The following is a 13,449-nucleotide window of genomic DNA, read 5'->3' as shown; positions in this document are numbered from 1 at the left end:
CAAGTGAGTTACCAAGATATACATTATAAATATCAGTTTTTTGTACGGTTATCAAGTGCAGCAATACAGCGACTTAGACAAATACAAGTAAAAATATAAAGTGAAACTGTTCAAACTAAACTAAATTGTTAATTTAGTACTACTGTATGATGAGTGGCTTTTCAACATAATATTATAATTTTTAAATTTTATACAACTTTTTTTCAATTTCAAAGTCTTAAAAACTAGAAATGGTACTTTGATTTTCAATTTTTCATGTGTTTCATAATGAGCAAGAAAGTGAAGAATACTTCCAAAGCATTTTAGATACGGGATAGCACTGCTGCAATACGAATCAAATCCCATATTATGATTTGATCAAGAGGAGGATGTGGAGTTGTATTTATAAATGATTTGATTTGAAGTTGTAGTTATATTATTATTTATTAATATTATCATCCAAGAGTAATGCCAACAACCTGCAATCAAACATTCACTACAAAACTGATTGAAACATGAATAATGTAAAAATACACTGTTGATTATATTTGTCAATATATTTAAATTCATTCGATTCTGGTGTGTCGAATAATGAATGATTATAGAAGATAATTGTTATGAAGTATTTCTGATGTGCTGAGCCCACAATTTGATATGTTTCGATAAATAATGTTATGATCAGGCCAAACATTTTTCAATTTCCATTTCAATTTATTCATAACACACAAAAATACAATGAGTAGAAGCAATATACAACAAATCAATAACAATAACAGTAACAATGATATTAGCTCATTAAAAGACAATAAAATGATGTGTGCTGGAAGAAAGAGGGGGAAAATACCTTGCCAACTATGGTTTCCCATGTAATAGGCAGGTAAAATATGCAGGTAATTATATTGAATAATAGATATAATACTTCATCTCTGTCCCTATCTGAGATCAATAGAGTTTAGTTGATCCATTAATGTATACGGTCAAATGTAATGTAATGGAATGTAATGTGATGTAATGTTATACGGTCAATAATTATCCTGATGAGAAGTAAGTTAACCAATATTCATCAATCTCGTTCGGAGATACTCCTTATACTACTACTTCTACTATCAATCCATAGCAGAAGAGTAAGAGTTTGATGTTTTTAGACTCGAAGCCATAATTTAAAACTATATAAGGAACAATTTCCATAATTAACAGCTCTAATCTAATAATTCCGATCTCAGTATCTGCAGCAATACCTGTCTGAATTCGTAGATATTTTAATCCAAAACTACGATGATGGATTGGGAATCATAAATCTAGAGATTAAATTTTTTTCATATTCAAGCGTTAGTGTATGCACGCATTCTCAGACATGAGTGCTTTAGACTGATGAGAACAGAATATTAACGGAGCTTCGAGTCAAAGCACCTGGAAAAGCCAGGTTACTCCAAGAATTTGATGAAGAATGCAGGGAGACCCGGAACCCAATATGACTCATCCCTGGCCCAAAATGACATCTCGTTTGCATGCAAACCAGGTCGCTCCAACTTGAATGATGCCTGAATTATTTATAAGTTATGACATTTCTTCTGCGCCCCGTCACCTTCCTCTACTGTTCATCCACCCCTCGAGATAAAGAAAAATATGCTACCGATTCTTCATACTGACAAGTAATTTAAGTTTTTCTCAGCTTGCGGCAGTCTGTCTTGATCAGATCGTGATGTTGTCTCTTGAACCTGCTGAATAGTAGATTATAATACGGAATTTTCAATATGGGGTTTTATAATTACATGCAATATCCTATACTATTAAACGAGCAATTTCTGTTTATATGTTTGTATTTCACCAGATCTCGAAAACAGCTCTAACGATTCTGAAGAAATTCAGAACACAGTAGGTTTATTATATAGAAATTCGATTGTACTAGGTCTCATCCCTGGGAAAACTCGCTGAAGGACATTAAAAGGATAATTATTATTCATCCTTGGAAAAACAGCTGATGATATTTATTTCGTCGTCTGTTGATGATGGAAGTGAGTGAGCGAGTTCATGTCAAAATTATGATTCAGCTGTTGAACTTTTGTAATCATTCAATCAGGTACTTAGTGCCAGTTGCAAAAACGCCGGGTTATTTTCAATCCTGATTAATTCAGTAGAACCATCTTTTTGAAATGGTCTTCTCTGATTTGGTTCACGTGAAATTAATCAGGATTAAAATTTAACCGGCTTTTGTGCAACCGGGCCTTTGTGAGGGAAATGTTTGCATTCCTGTATGAACGATAAATATTGTTTTAACGTCTTCTTTCGTGATAAATGGTCTATGCTTTTGTACTCCAAAGCGAAGCTCGGTCCCCGATATAACATGCTAGTTTGTTAAGTATTGCCGTAGATAAAGCATGCGCTTCAATGCTTAATCTATGATATAACTCAATACGTGCATAGAGAAAAGACACCATAAGATCAATATCATTTGTACATGAGAGATACTGCTATCAATTTTATACAATCAATATAATATTATAAAATTATACAATGTAAATGAGTGGTAAAAAATATTAAGTGGGAGTTTCAGACATTGTCGAGCGAATCTTTGTTGAGAGATCTTTCAAGCTTTGAAGAAGTCGAAATTTGTTGAAAAGATTATTTATTTTGAAGAGACGAGAGAATTTTTTAAATTCAAAACTATCAGAATGATTTAAGTATCAGATTAGATATGATTAGAGTTAGCCTCTACTCTTCAGCATAGCTAGTTATTTCAATTTCGAACGAATATAGTTGAGAGAGTAGGAAAATAGTAGAGTACTGGATATTTTTGGAGTGGCTCGACTGAACCCCACAGTTCTGAAATTACATAAATCTCATTCGTATAGTGAGACAAGAGCTTCCAACATCACCTTATTATAAATAATCCTGGAAATTCATAATCAACAATGATAATATTTATATTTCTCGGTGGAGTCTACGATGTTAATGATATGTTCATCAAACATCTACTCAGAACTGAGCTCATTCCATGGAATGAAACAGGATCCACTTTTTTCTTCCGAGAAGCTGGATATCAAAAAATATGCAGCATTGGCAACTTTGTGAAGCCTCTCCGAACCATTTACGAGCTCATGAGCTCCAATAAATTATTCCCTATGATGAACATCACAGAGAAGCTTGTTCCAGTTTATACTCCCGCAATACATCTCGTATTTATGTTAGAATATACAGTTATATTATGACCTATTTAGTGCTGTGAGTCCACTCATGGTCCAGTGTTTATTAGGCCACTTCACAAGGTTTCAACAAACATGTTTGTAGTATTTACTTAGGCTAAGTAACCACCCTCGCTTGCTCTGGCGAGACTGCAGGAGGAAGGGGTTTTCCCCAGGAAAAACGAGTTTCCCCCGCATTTAATACGGTTTTACTCGCAGAATTTTTCCGAGGATGCAAAAAGCTACTTAGTAAACGACTCACTAATCCACTGCAAAGTAATATAAAAAGCCAAGCACTGTGTGCTTCCAGTGAGAATTCGCGTAATACTTCTCATCATAATATCATCACTCTGCAGCAAATAAAGTCGACTGGGTTTGAAGCCGTTTCAATGACTTGAAATGTAAATAATGATAATTTTCATTAAGCATTCTATTCAATCGAGTTAATGTGACTTCTTCAAGTTCCATAGCTTTCAATTAACTTATTTCAATTTTCAATAAATAAGTGCAGGAAATGATCAGTGTTTAAAGGTAGTCTACATCTCTATTGGAGAATAACAACTCATTTCAATTTTCAAAAAATAAGTGCTGGAAATGATCAGTGTTTAGAGGTATATCTCTATTGGAGAATAACAATGGATAATCCTATTCTGAATTGAAGTCTACGATGAATGAGCTTAACAGTTTGATATATAATATACAACAGATATAGCAAACAATATCTATAAGAGAACTTGACAATTTCACTGAGAGATTATGAAGAAAATAAGTCGAGTCCAGTGTAATTTATGATTGTGATTTCTCTCATACAGTAGGAGCACTATAAATCCATATTTATTTTAGTCTGTTCTCTCTCTTCGGAGGAACAAATGAATGAAAACTGAGAGTTTTATGAATCATATTCATAGAATCACTCCACTTGTATGGGCTACATTTTTAAAAATTATTAAAAACAATAATATAAGAACATGGAGTACCCTTTTATTTAAAACATTTAAAACAAATAGTTTCAGGCTTTGGTCATTTTCAAGTCCAAATGCATTTAATGCATGAAATGTTCTAAATGGAAGTGTACTTCATGTTTTCGATAACCATATTTCATGTCTACTCCTCTATAATAATTCTCAGACTTCAAATTCATCCCCTTCTGCAGTTTACATAGCCTAAATCTTTTCTCCCTCCTCAAGTTATAATCTTCAGATATAATATTTTTATTCCTTATCATATTTCAATATTCATTTGATAGGAACTCACACGTATTGGACATGATTAGTACTATCGAAACTCGTTTGAGCACATGATAAGAAACCTCGAAATATTACACCTTAGAAATGATACTATTTATAACCATCAGGTGGATTACGAGCTGAGAGAAAACTGATGAAACATACTAAGAAATGAAAACGTTGGCGAAAGAAAGTAGGAGAGAATTGTATATACGTAATGGGTTAGTCCTAAGGCGTTATCTTGCTGTGTTGTCCTTCCAGATTTCCCAAAGGAACTCGGTAGGAGGTGGATCACTCACTCACACACTCTCTCTCTCTTAGCCCTCCTGATACACTCTTTCAGTCACTCTCTCTCTTCCTCTCTGGCTCACAAAACATAAACAGCCTATTCGCAGCATCTATCCCTGGGGTTAGCTTCAAATCAAAGTCGTTCTCGCCAGGAATACCCTGCTGATTGTGGTTCTCTATAGGGGAAGTTCTATTTTGTGAGCCTTACAACATTGTCATCTGGAAATATCTCATATTTTTCAAGAAAAACATTCATTATTATAACATAATTGTATTGATAGGATGTTTGATAAGAAAATACAATTGAAGAGTTTTTCTGAACACTACGAAGTCAGCATCATTTTAAAGAGTAGAAATATGTATATTTTTTCGACATTTATCATTGTTCTAGGCGATGGTTAAGGGATAAGGAGGAACGTTATTCAATTATCAATAATGGAAAATTGTTTATTTCTTAAACTGGTAGAAGCTATTGAAAAAAGATAACATTCAATTGATTTTTACACTAGAGACTGGACAGAAAAATGTGAATTTCTTAGATATTAAAGTGGAATGAATTATGTGAAGCCACACACGAAGAAATATTTTGCAGAAAAAATAGATAAAGAGAAATAAATAAATGGAACCGGAGAGGAAGATCATCTTACTTTTTGGTGGAACTAATAACATTTCTTTAAATTCACCTCAATTGATTTTCTTAATAACTTATGCTGCTTCAGTAGATCATTCAAGTTCATTCTCATTGAGTAAATAATACTTTGATGAACCATTGTTAAATAAATAAATGAATGGATGTTGCTGCCTGATATATGCTATTATAATGTTGATCTAAAATAAATTGATCAATCACTAATCTAATAGTTATGAGTCGTAGAGCTTGGAAATGCACTAGTTGGAGAGAGAAACAGTGATTCATTTGTGACAATGTTTGAGAAAGAAAAATCACTTGCCAAGTTGACATCCATATTGTGAGAGATTCAACAAATACTCGCGTATATAAATTCGAGGCTGGATGCATTCAGCGCGACTCTATCAGACTTCGCCCTGTGTATATCCGAAGTTTATATCCAACCCTTTCTTCCATCTGAATGAAAAGTAATATTCGACAACAATTCATTTTGGAGAAACTTCTACTATAATATACAGAGTACGTCTCCCACTCCTCAGACCCAGTGTCTACCTTTCTCTTGTATTATTTAGTCTTTGCATTGAATTCAGTCGCAGGGTCTGGCTTGAATGCTCCAGTAATCTTGAATGCTGTGGATATATTTTGAGCAACTCGATGTAAGCCTATCCATTCAGTTTGGCCCTCGACTAAATCCTTGCCTGTTCCATTATATTCGTGTTCCTTGTCCGGGTGCTTTGTTTGCCAACACTGGTGAGACTACAAAATACACTACAATGTGATAAGGATAGGCATGGTTGTGATTATTGTAGGAAAAGAGACAAATGGTAGGTATGATAGACGTGACTAGATCAATAGATTAAATTTGTAGGTGGTTCAAGAGTTTCTGTCAAATAATATTCTATCCAATGTATTTTACATGAGTCTTCATAATTTATTCTCTTCTTTATATCCATTTCTATTTTGATTTAATTTATGAATAATTATGAAATTTATCCTACTCCGTTCAAAAACTAAAGAACATATTTGTAATATTGTTTTTCATTGCAGATAAATTGATTTTACTCCGATGTATTCTTTGTTTATCGGAGTGATTGTGGAGATTGCTCCACTAATATAAACTTTAAGATGGGTTGGAGTGAGATCAGGACTCAGCATTTGTGATCTTATCAGGTTAAGAGACAAAATTCTTGCTACTATTAATTTTCCCCACTAAAGTTACAAATTGTCAAAGCATTGTGATAAAGAACTGTATGAAAATAGTTCTAATTGTTTTTTTTCATGGGAGGTCCATGAATTGATAACTAATACAGCTATAAGTTGATGGATAGCTAAGAATTATAGGAAATTTCTCTTTCAAATTATAAACACAATATTGACAATGAATGGGGTCATCCCAATTATATTCTCACAATATTTGTATATCATGTCTATATTGACATTTATTTATTTAATTTTTCTCTCCCTATCATTCTAAAGATGTACTTATTGTATGGATCAATAAAGAAAAAATAAAAGAAATGAATATTGTTCAAATGACATGATGTCTACAGTCTACAATGTAGAATGATATGTAGCCTCTATAAATTCTAAAGTGTAATCTATCCATTCAGCAAATTGGATTTCATCTTCGTCAATTTTATTGAAAAATATTTCTTGAAGCTCGATGATCTGAAGATGCTACAACAAAAGGCATTTCCAAGTTTTCTCACAGTATTGAGGTATACTGTGTTCTGACAATAACACACCACTGGGATTTGCATTAGACATTTCCCTCGAAAATCATGTAACCAAGTTGAGTAAAAATGTAAACACAACGTAGCAAGCAGAGTCTTGTTGTAAATCACATCATCTCGGCACACCAGACTTATTCCCTGAGGCTGGGAGCAGTTGATCTTTCATAAAACGCACAAGTATATGGAGGCGTTTGCTGCTCAGTGAGGTACATTGAACCTTTCAACAGAAATTGAAATATAGAACACAGAAGGGCCAACGCGAGATGCGCAAACGGTTCTGTGCAGAAAGATATTCAGATTGCTGCTCGTAAATTCTACTTTCGCCGGATATGAAAAGCCGACACAAAATTTTCAGTCGTGCCCTTCAAATAAATATTGCCGAGAAAACAACAACACGCCGGCTACAAATTGGATTCTCGGATGCAGGATACAATACTCGGGGGAAGTTTTGCTGTTGCAAGGGTTTCTTTGTAGAATAAAGAGCAAGTGAAGACTTTCGCTGCCTGCTGACAACTGTGATGAACGCCAGACGAGATGGTTGTAACTTCCAGTCCTGTCAACTATTCACTCTTACCACAGAGGAAAGAAACACACACTGTATGCTTATTCCGTGCTCTTACCAAATTTCTAAATTTTCACTCAAATCTCTAAATTTTTCCCCTGTTTTCATCGAACACATTTTTCAAATGAATATAAAATGTATGTCCTTGAGGATGATGACCAACATGAGGTTGGGAATTGAAATCGAACCAAGTAGGAAATATACAAATTGAGCTGCAAATAAGATGGAACATCAAATCATTACTTCGATGAATTCGATTCAGATTTATCACTTATAAAGTCCTTCCTTCCTAAAGTTTTGTCATTCCTTACTCAGATTATTATAATTTAGTTATTTACAGCTTCTTCCTCCTTTCCTTCAAAAATAAGTGAATTTAGTAGGATGGAAGTCATAAATACTCACACATCTCAAATAACCAACTACAGCTAATTAGATTACAATGAAAAATCACTTCACTCCCATACATGATTTTATCATGTTTTCATTAACGGGCTATTGTGTGATGTTGTGTCGTTGGAATTTATGTTGTAATCCTTCTGTGATCTGGATGTTCTAAGGATTGGGGACGTAGTAGGTATCCATGTATATAACTGGAATGTGAACAGTATGTTCTATAAATAATGTACATCGGGAGTATATAGATAAGATTTATACGACTATGCTCATAGCTTTGCAACAATTAAGTGACACAAGGTCACCACCGTGAATTGAATTACCGGTTTCTTTGATGTTCAGTAATCGTATCATCTTTGAATGAGAATAAAATAGGTCGTGGGGTGATCAACCCGATGTGACTCTTGTTCGGTGACCTACATGGATACAAGAATATTCGAGAAATAGACTTAAAGAATTCTTGACGGCATGTCTGAAATAAACAGAAATAATTGATTATACTAATGATAAATTATAATACTGCTATAATAATTATAGTTACTATAATAATTATAATTATTAATAATAATTGGTATATTGTTGACTGTAACTGTTCTCTATTATTTATTTCATGTAATCATGCATACTAGAAAGAATCTCCATAACTTCAAGAAAGATCCAATATTCATGCTTATTATACCAGGAAAAAACCACATTGATATTCCATATCATCGTCTTGTCATAAGCATGGAACACTATGACAGCGTCGGCTTGAGATTTTACAATAAGTTGCCATTGGATATCAAATGTTTTAAAAATATTGTTATGTTAGAGAAGTTACTTTTTGTGTGGCTGGTTTTGAGACCTTTCTATTGTTTGACAGAGTTTTTAGATTCTACTTGATGTTATTCTAATTTGTGACTTTGAACTATCACTTTGTAATCGTATTACTATGACTTTATGAATTACATTACGACAATAAAATGCATTTATTTACTTTTTATTGTGTTATGATTGAATTATAATTCGAAACGTTTATTGGAGTCTCATACATGAAATGATTCTAATTGATCTGTTAGACAATTTGTTAGGCATTGTTTTGTTCCACTCTCTTATTATAATAGAGATAATATTTTATCGTTACAGAACATGAGATGACTGAATCTCTGGAGAGGATAAAATATATTTGAACAACCTGTAGTCTTTATAGATTCTCCATTGTTGCTTTCATTCGAGTTTTCCAAAACCCCATTGTTATTCAACTCATTCATATTCTGTATTTGTTAATATGTATACAACCTCAATCTTAATTTTATTTCAAAAATTGAACCATTGTAGAAGGGTAATGAGGAAGAGGCAAGCTTGTTAGCTGCTTCACTTGATGTTTTTGTGTTTTCAAAAACATAGAGCCCAATTTCAAACTGTTGCTTCTCAACAATAAAGATAGCCTACTGGATTTTTATTCAACTCAAATATTCTGTAATTGTTGATAGGTAGAACCTCAATCTCAATTTAATTTCAAAAATTAAACCATTGTACAATAATAATAAGGAGTAGGCAAGCTTGTAAGCTCTAAGCTGCTCCACTTAATATTTTTATATTTTCAATAAATGATGTCTCATTTCGGAACTGTTGCTTCTGAACTATAAAATCTTCAGAGGAAGATACTACATTATTTAGATCACTTAATTTGTACTGATTGTTTAAATGTAGGAGAGAGAACATTCTCTGTAACATGAAGTATTTTGTTCCTCCTCATCAATATTCTTGTGAATCCATCAATTAAATCAACAATCCAGCTCAACCAACTCAATCCACAATCAAATAATTCCAGAGACTGTCACTTGATCATCTATTAAGCTGGACTTCCACTATTAGTAGAAAAATGATTCCCACAAGCTCTTATCGGACAATTCCCACTCAGTCCAACCGAGTGAGTATGAATAATCCTATTAGAACTTACGAGAATTGTATATTCACTTTACTTTGATGCTGATAAGTGGGAATCAGCTATATTCATCAACATCAATAACCATTGGAATTGTTAAGCTGCGTACAGACTTGATCACCAAGAAACACGCGCATTTCACTTTTCATCAGCTGATTATATCTTCTGTATTTGTACATAAAAGTTAAGATACATCTAAATAAAAAGCTTATAAAAAGATACTTATCTGCTGATGAAGAGTGGAATGCGTGTTTTCTTGGCGCATGAGTCTGTATGCACCTTTAGGCATGAAAAGTAAATATTCCATGTACTGCATGATAATGTCCCAATCATTAAAAAAAGACATTTAATATAGATGAATGGATACAACTGTTGAGATCTGGTTGATGATTTTTCAAATATCACACATTCATAATAATATTGAATCGGTTTATATTATGATGAGAGAGAAAATTTTGTTCATCGATGAAATAATAGCTAGAATAAATAATTAAATTGATGAAAACAATATAAAAACTTGTAGTACCCTTCATTGAGAACTTTAAAATATTTTTACAAGTTTTTATATTTTTCTATTAATTTGAACAAAAGTAGCCCATATAAGTGAATTTATATTTAATAAATAATTATTAATGGATGGAAAGGAGCTATAATTAAGTTGACTGCAGTATTGCAAGTACTATCCTCAATTATGTTTCTATCCTCAACACAACAGTGGAGACGCATTCTCACCTCACTTTCTTGAGACTCTCAAGTCTGGCCGAACTTTCCATTCGCAGAAGTTTGCCAATTCTCCCCTTTCACAGTCTCTTCAGCTGTCTGCTTCCCCTTTTGCCGCCAAATTTATTGTCGAAAGCAAACACCAGCAGCAAGGAAACAAGCAGGAAGGACGAGACTCAAGAGAAATCGGATGAGAACATAAATTCAAAACGGAATTAGGTGCTGAAAGCTGCCTGCTCGCTCACCTCCCAAGGCAGAAGGGACCACGTGACAACTACAGGGAAAACTTACAAAGGAAAATTGCTTGCTACAAAAACAGTATCACATTCATGTGGTGCCATATACTTCGTTTCATAATCGGTGTTACTATTTTTTTTCCTGTAAGAACTTTCAAGTATTGGATATATTATGTATTTAAATGTGGTCCAATATTAGTATTATGTATCTAAATAAGTCTGTCTATCTGAGTCTGATGGTATTATCGCATTGATTTATTTTCTGTTGCAGTGTATTTCCATTACGTAGTTTGAATGCAGCTCCAAACAGAAATGTCTGTCTTCAACTCTTTTCTGTATAGGGCTACTTGTAATATAAATATAAAGAAAAATAAAAATCTCAGATAAATCACTTGAAAATGACATCAATGTTGTGATAAAATAATTCAAAAAGGGTACTGGGATTTTTATTTTTCTTTATATTTGTGTCTGTGTTTATTAGCCTAATGCAATAATAATAACAATTTCTACCATTCTTGATGGTTAAATAGCTTCATCTTAAGCTGCGTAGGCCTACAAACTTGTAGACTTGTTTGTCAAAGCGCCACAAACGCGCGTTTCTTTAACAAGTATTCGTATTTGCTAAGTACGGTGACTGAGATCCGAGTGCGAGCTTGCCACGTGCTCCACTGTTGTCGACGGGAGCTTTGCCAGTTCGTTGTCCGCGAACCGGAATCGCGCGACTTGCGATCATCTTGCGAACGTTTGTGTGCAGCGCAGCACGTTATATTAGGTACGGACCTTAATACGGTAGTATTATAAGAATCGTATCAGGTTTGAACGAGTGTGATACACTGCATGAGTGTAACTTTTTTTGAAAACTTTCTTCTTATAGTATGCCTTTCGACCAAAATTATCAGAGGTGGAATCTTAAAAGCCGTGTCCACACAGAACAAATGTTCGACAAACATGTTAGTTGGAAAAGTTTGGGCAAATTCTATTGTTTGACAAACAATGTTTGCCCGTGGCCAGTGTGGACGCGTCACCAAACAAAATATTTATAAGTGGGAAGAACAGGCTTTATGTTGTACAGTTGATTTATAGCTGTCAACTCTGAAAATGTTTGGAAAAACAGTAATTTTTTTGACAAACAATGATGGCCCAAACATTTTAAAATGTTTGTCCCTGAGCTCCTCAAAAAACATGTTTGCCGAACATGTATGTCGAACATCTGTTCAGTGTGGACACGGCTTTAAAGCATCATTGCCTGTTCCGAACCTCATCGTCTCAGAGGTGGGATCTGGCATGTTGATTTGAAAGATGTTTGAAATAATCATTTCAAAGATACATTCTGGCTTATATCAGAATTAATTAACGCTGTAGCAGTTTGTGTTACATTAATCAACTCAACTGTAAAGATTTATGCCGCAAGAAACAGTGACATTGCAATAACATATTAAGAAAAGTAACAGTGAGATATTACAGCATGGTTATGGCTCTCTTCCTGTACATTAAAGTGGCTTATCCATCTCATTCAATTATAAACATTTTCCAACGTACTGTAGTATAAACAAATAAAAAGAAGGTTTATAAATTGGAGTTTAAATTCACTAGTAAGTTGCTAGTTAGTTGTGGATTTATAATTTTGTATTTGCAGATACATTACTTATCATTTGCAAGTCGAGTGCCTGATATCGATGGTTGATCGCGATTTGCGCCGCCTCTGTCTCGTCCCGTAAATATGAGCAGAGTCCGCTAATTTATTCAGTGAAGCCCGAACACAGGCAGTTGAGGCGACTGATTGATAAACAGGGCTTCAGGTGATGACAAGCGTCGCTTGTTCGTGTAACTGCAACACAAACCGAATGCAGTTTGTCACCAGTCTGTACTCTCAAATGAACAATACCCCTAGAACTTCTTCACCACTAACAAGAATGTTTATTCTGCCTACTTTCCTCGTCTAGCCTATAAATCGTGGTGTTGTTGAGTTATGAACACTGTTTGATGTGTGTTTATAGTTTTGTTGTGTACGCCCATAGTGAAATTCAATATAAATTGTCAGCATCCCTAATCATGAACAACTACGCTTCCCACCTAACCAATGCTGATAGTTCGGAGTGAGCCTCAATATATTTGTTACAACGTTAACCATCTATCACCCACAATCTATCTATGGTGATTCCAAACGGTAAATAATGGCGACATGTTTTCTGTTCATGTTCACTCAACTCGATTGGATATATCTTTGTCGATCTGCGTCTAGAGGTTGATCACCTCCTTGTGGGGAGATTTGAGTTATTCGTAATCACAGATTATAATCTATATATGTGATAAATACTATATATGATCTATTAAAATGTACAAGGATTAGGGGAAAAGTTGAAGCTTAGAAATACTCATGGTTAATATAGTATTTTCTCCCAGTTTCATCTGATGATACTGAGTATAGTCTACACACATTTAAATCCATTAATCCGAGTTGATGATTAGTGTAAGATAATATTAATGTAAATCATCATCTATTAGAAGATGAAGAATAATTCTTTCTTAGAGCACAGTAAATATCCTAGTATTTATCATGTACTGAGATTATTGA

This window comes from Nilaparvata lugens, chromosome 11 (assembly GCF_014356525.2).
Source record: "Nilaparvata lugens isolate BPH chromosome 11, ASM1435652v1, whole genome shotgun sequence".
In the NCBI taxonomy this organism is placed as follows: domain Eukaryota; kingdom Metazoa; phylum Arthropoda; class Insecta; order Hemiptera; family Delphacidae; genus Nilaparvata; species Nilaparvata lugens.
This window is presented reverse-complemented; position numbering follows the sequence as displayed.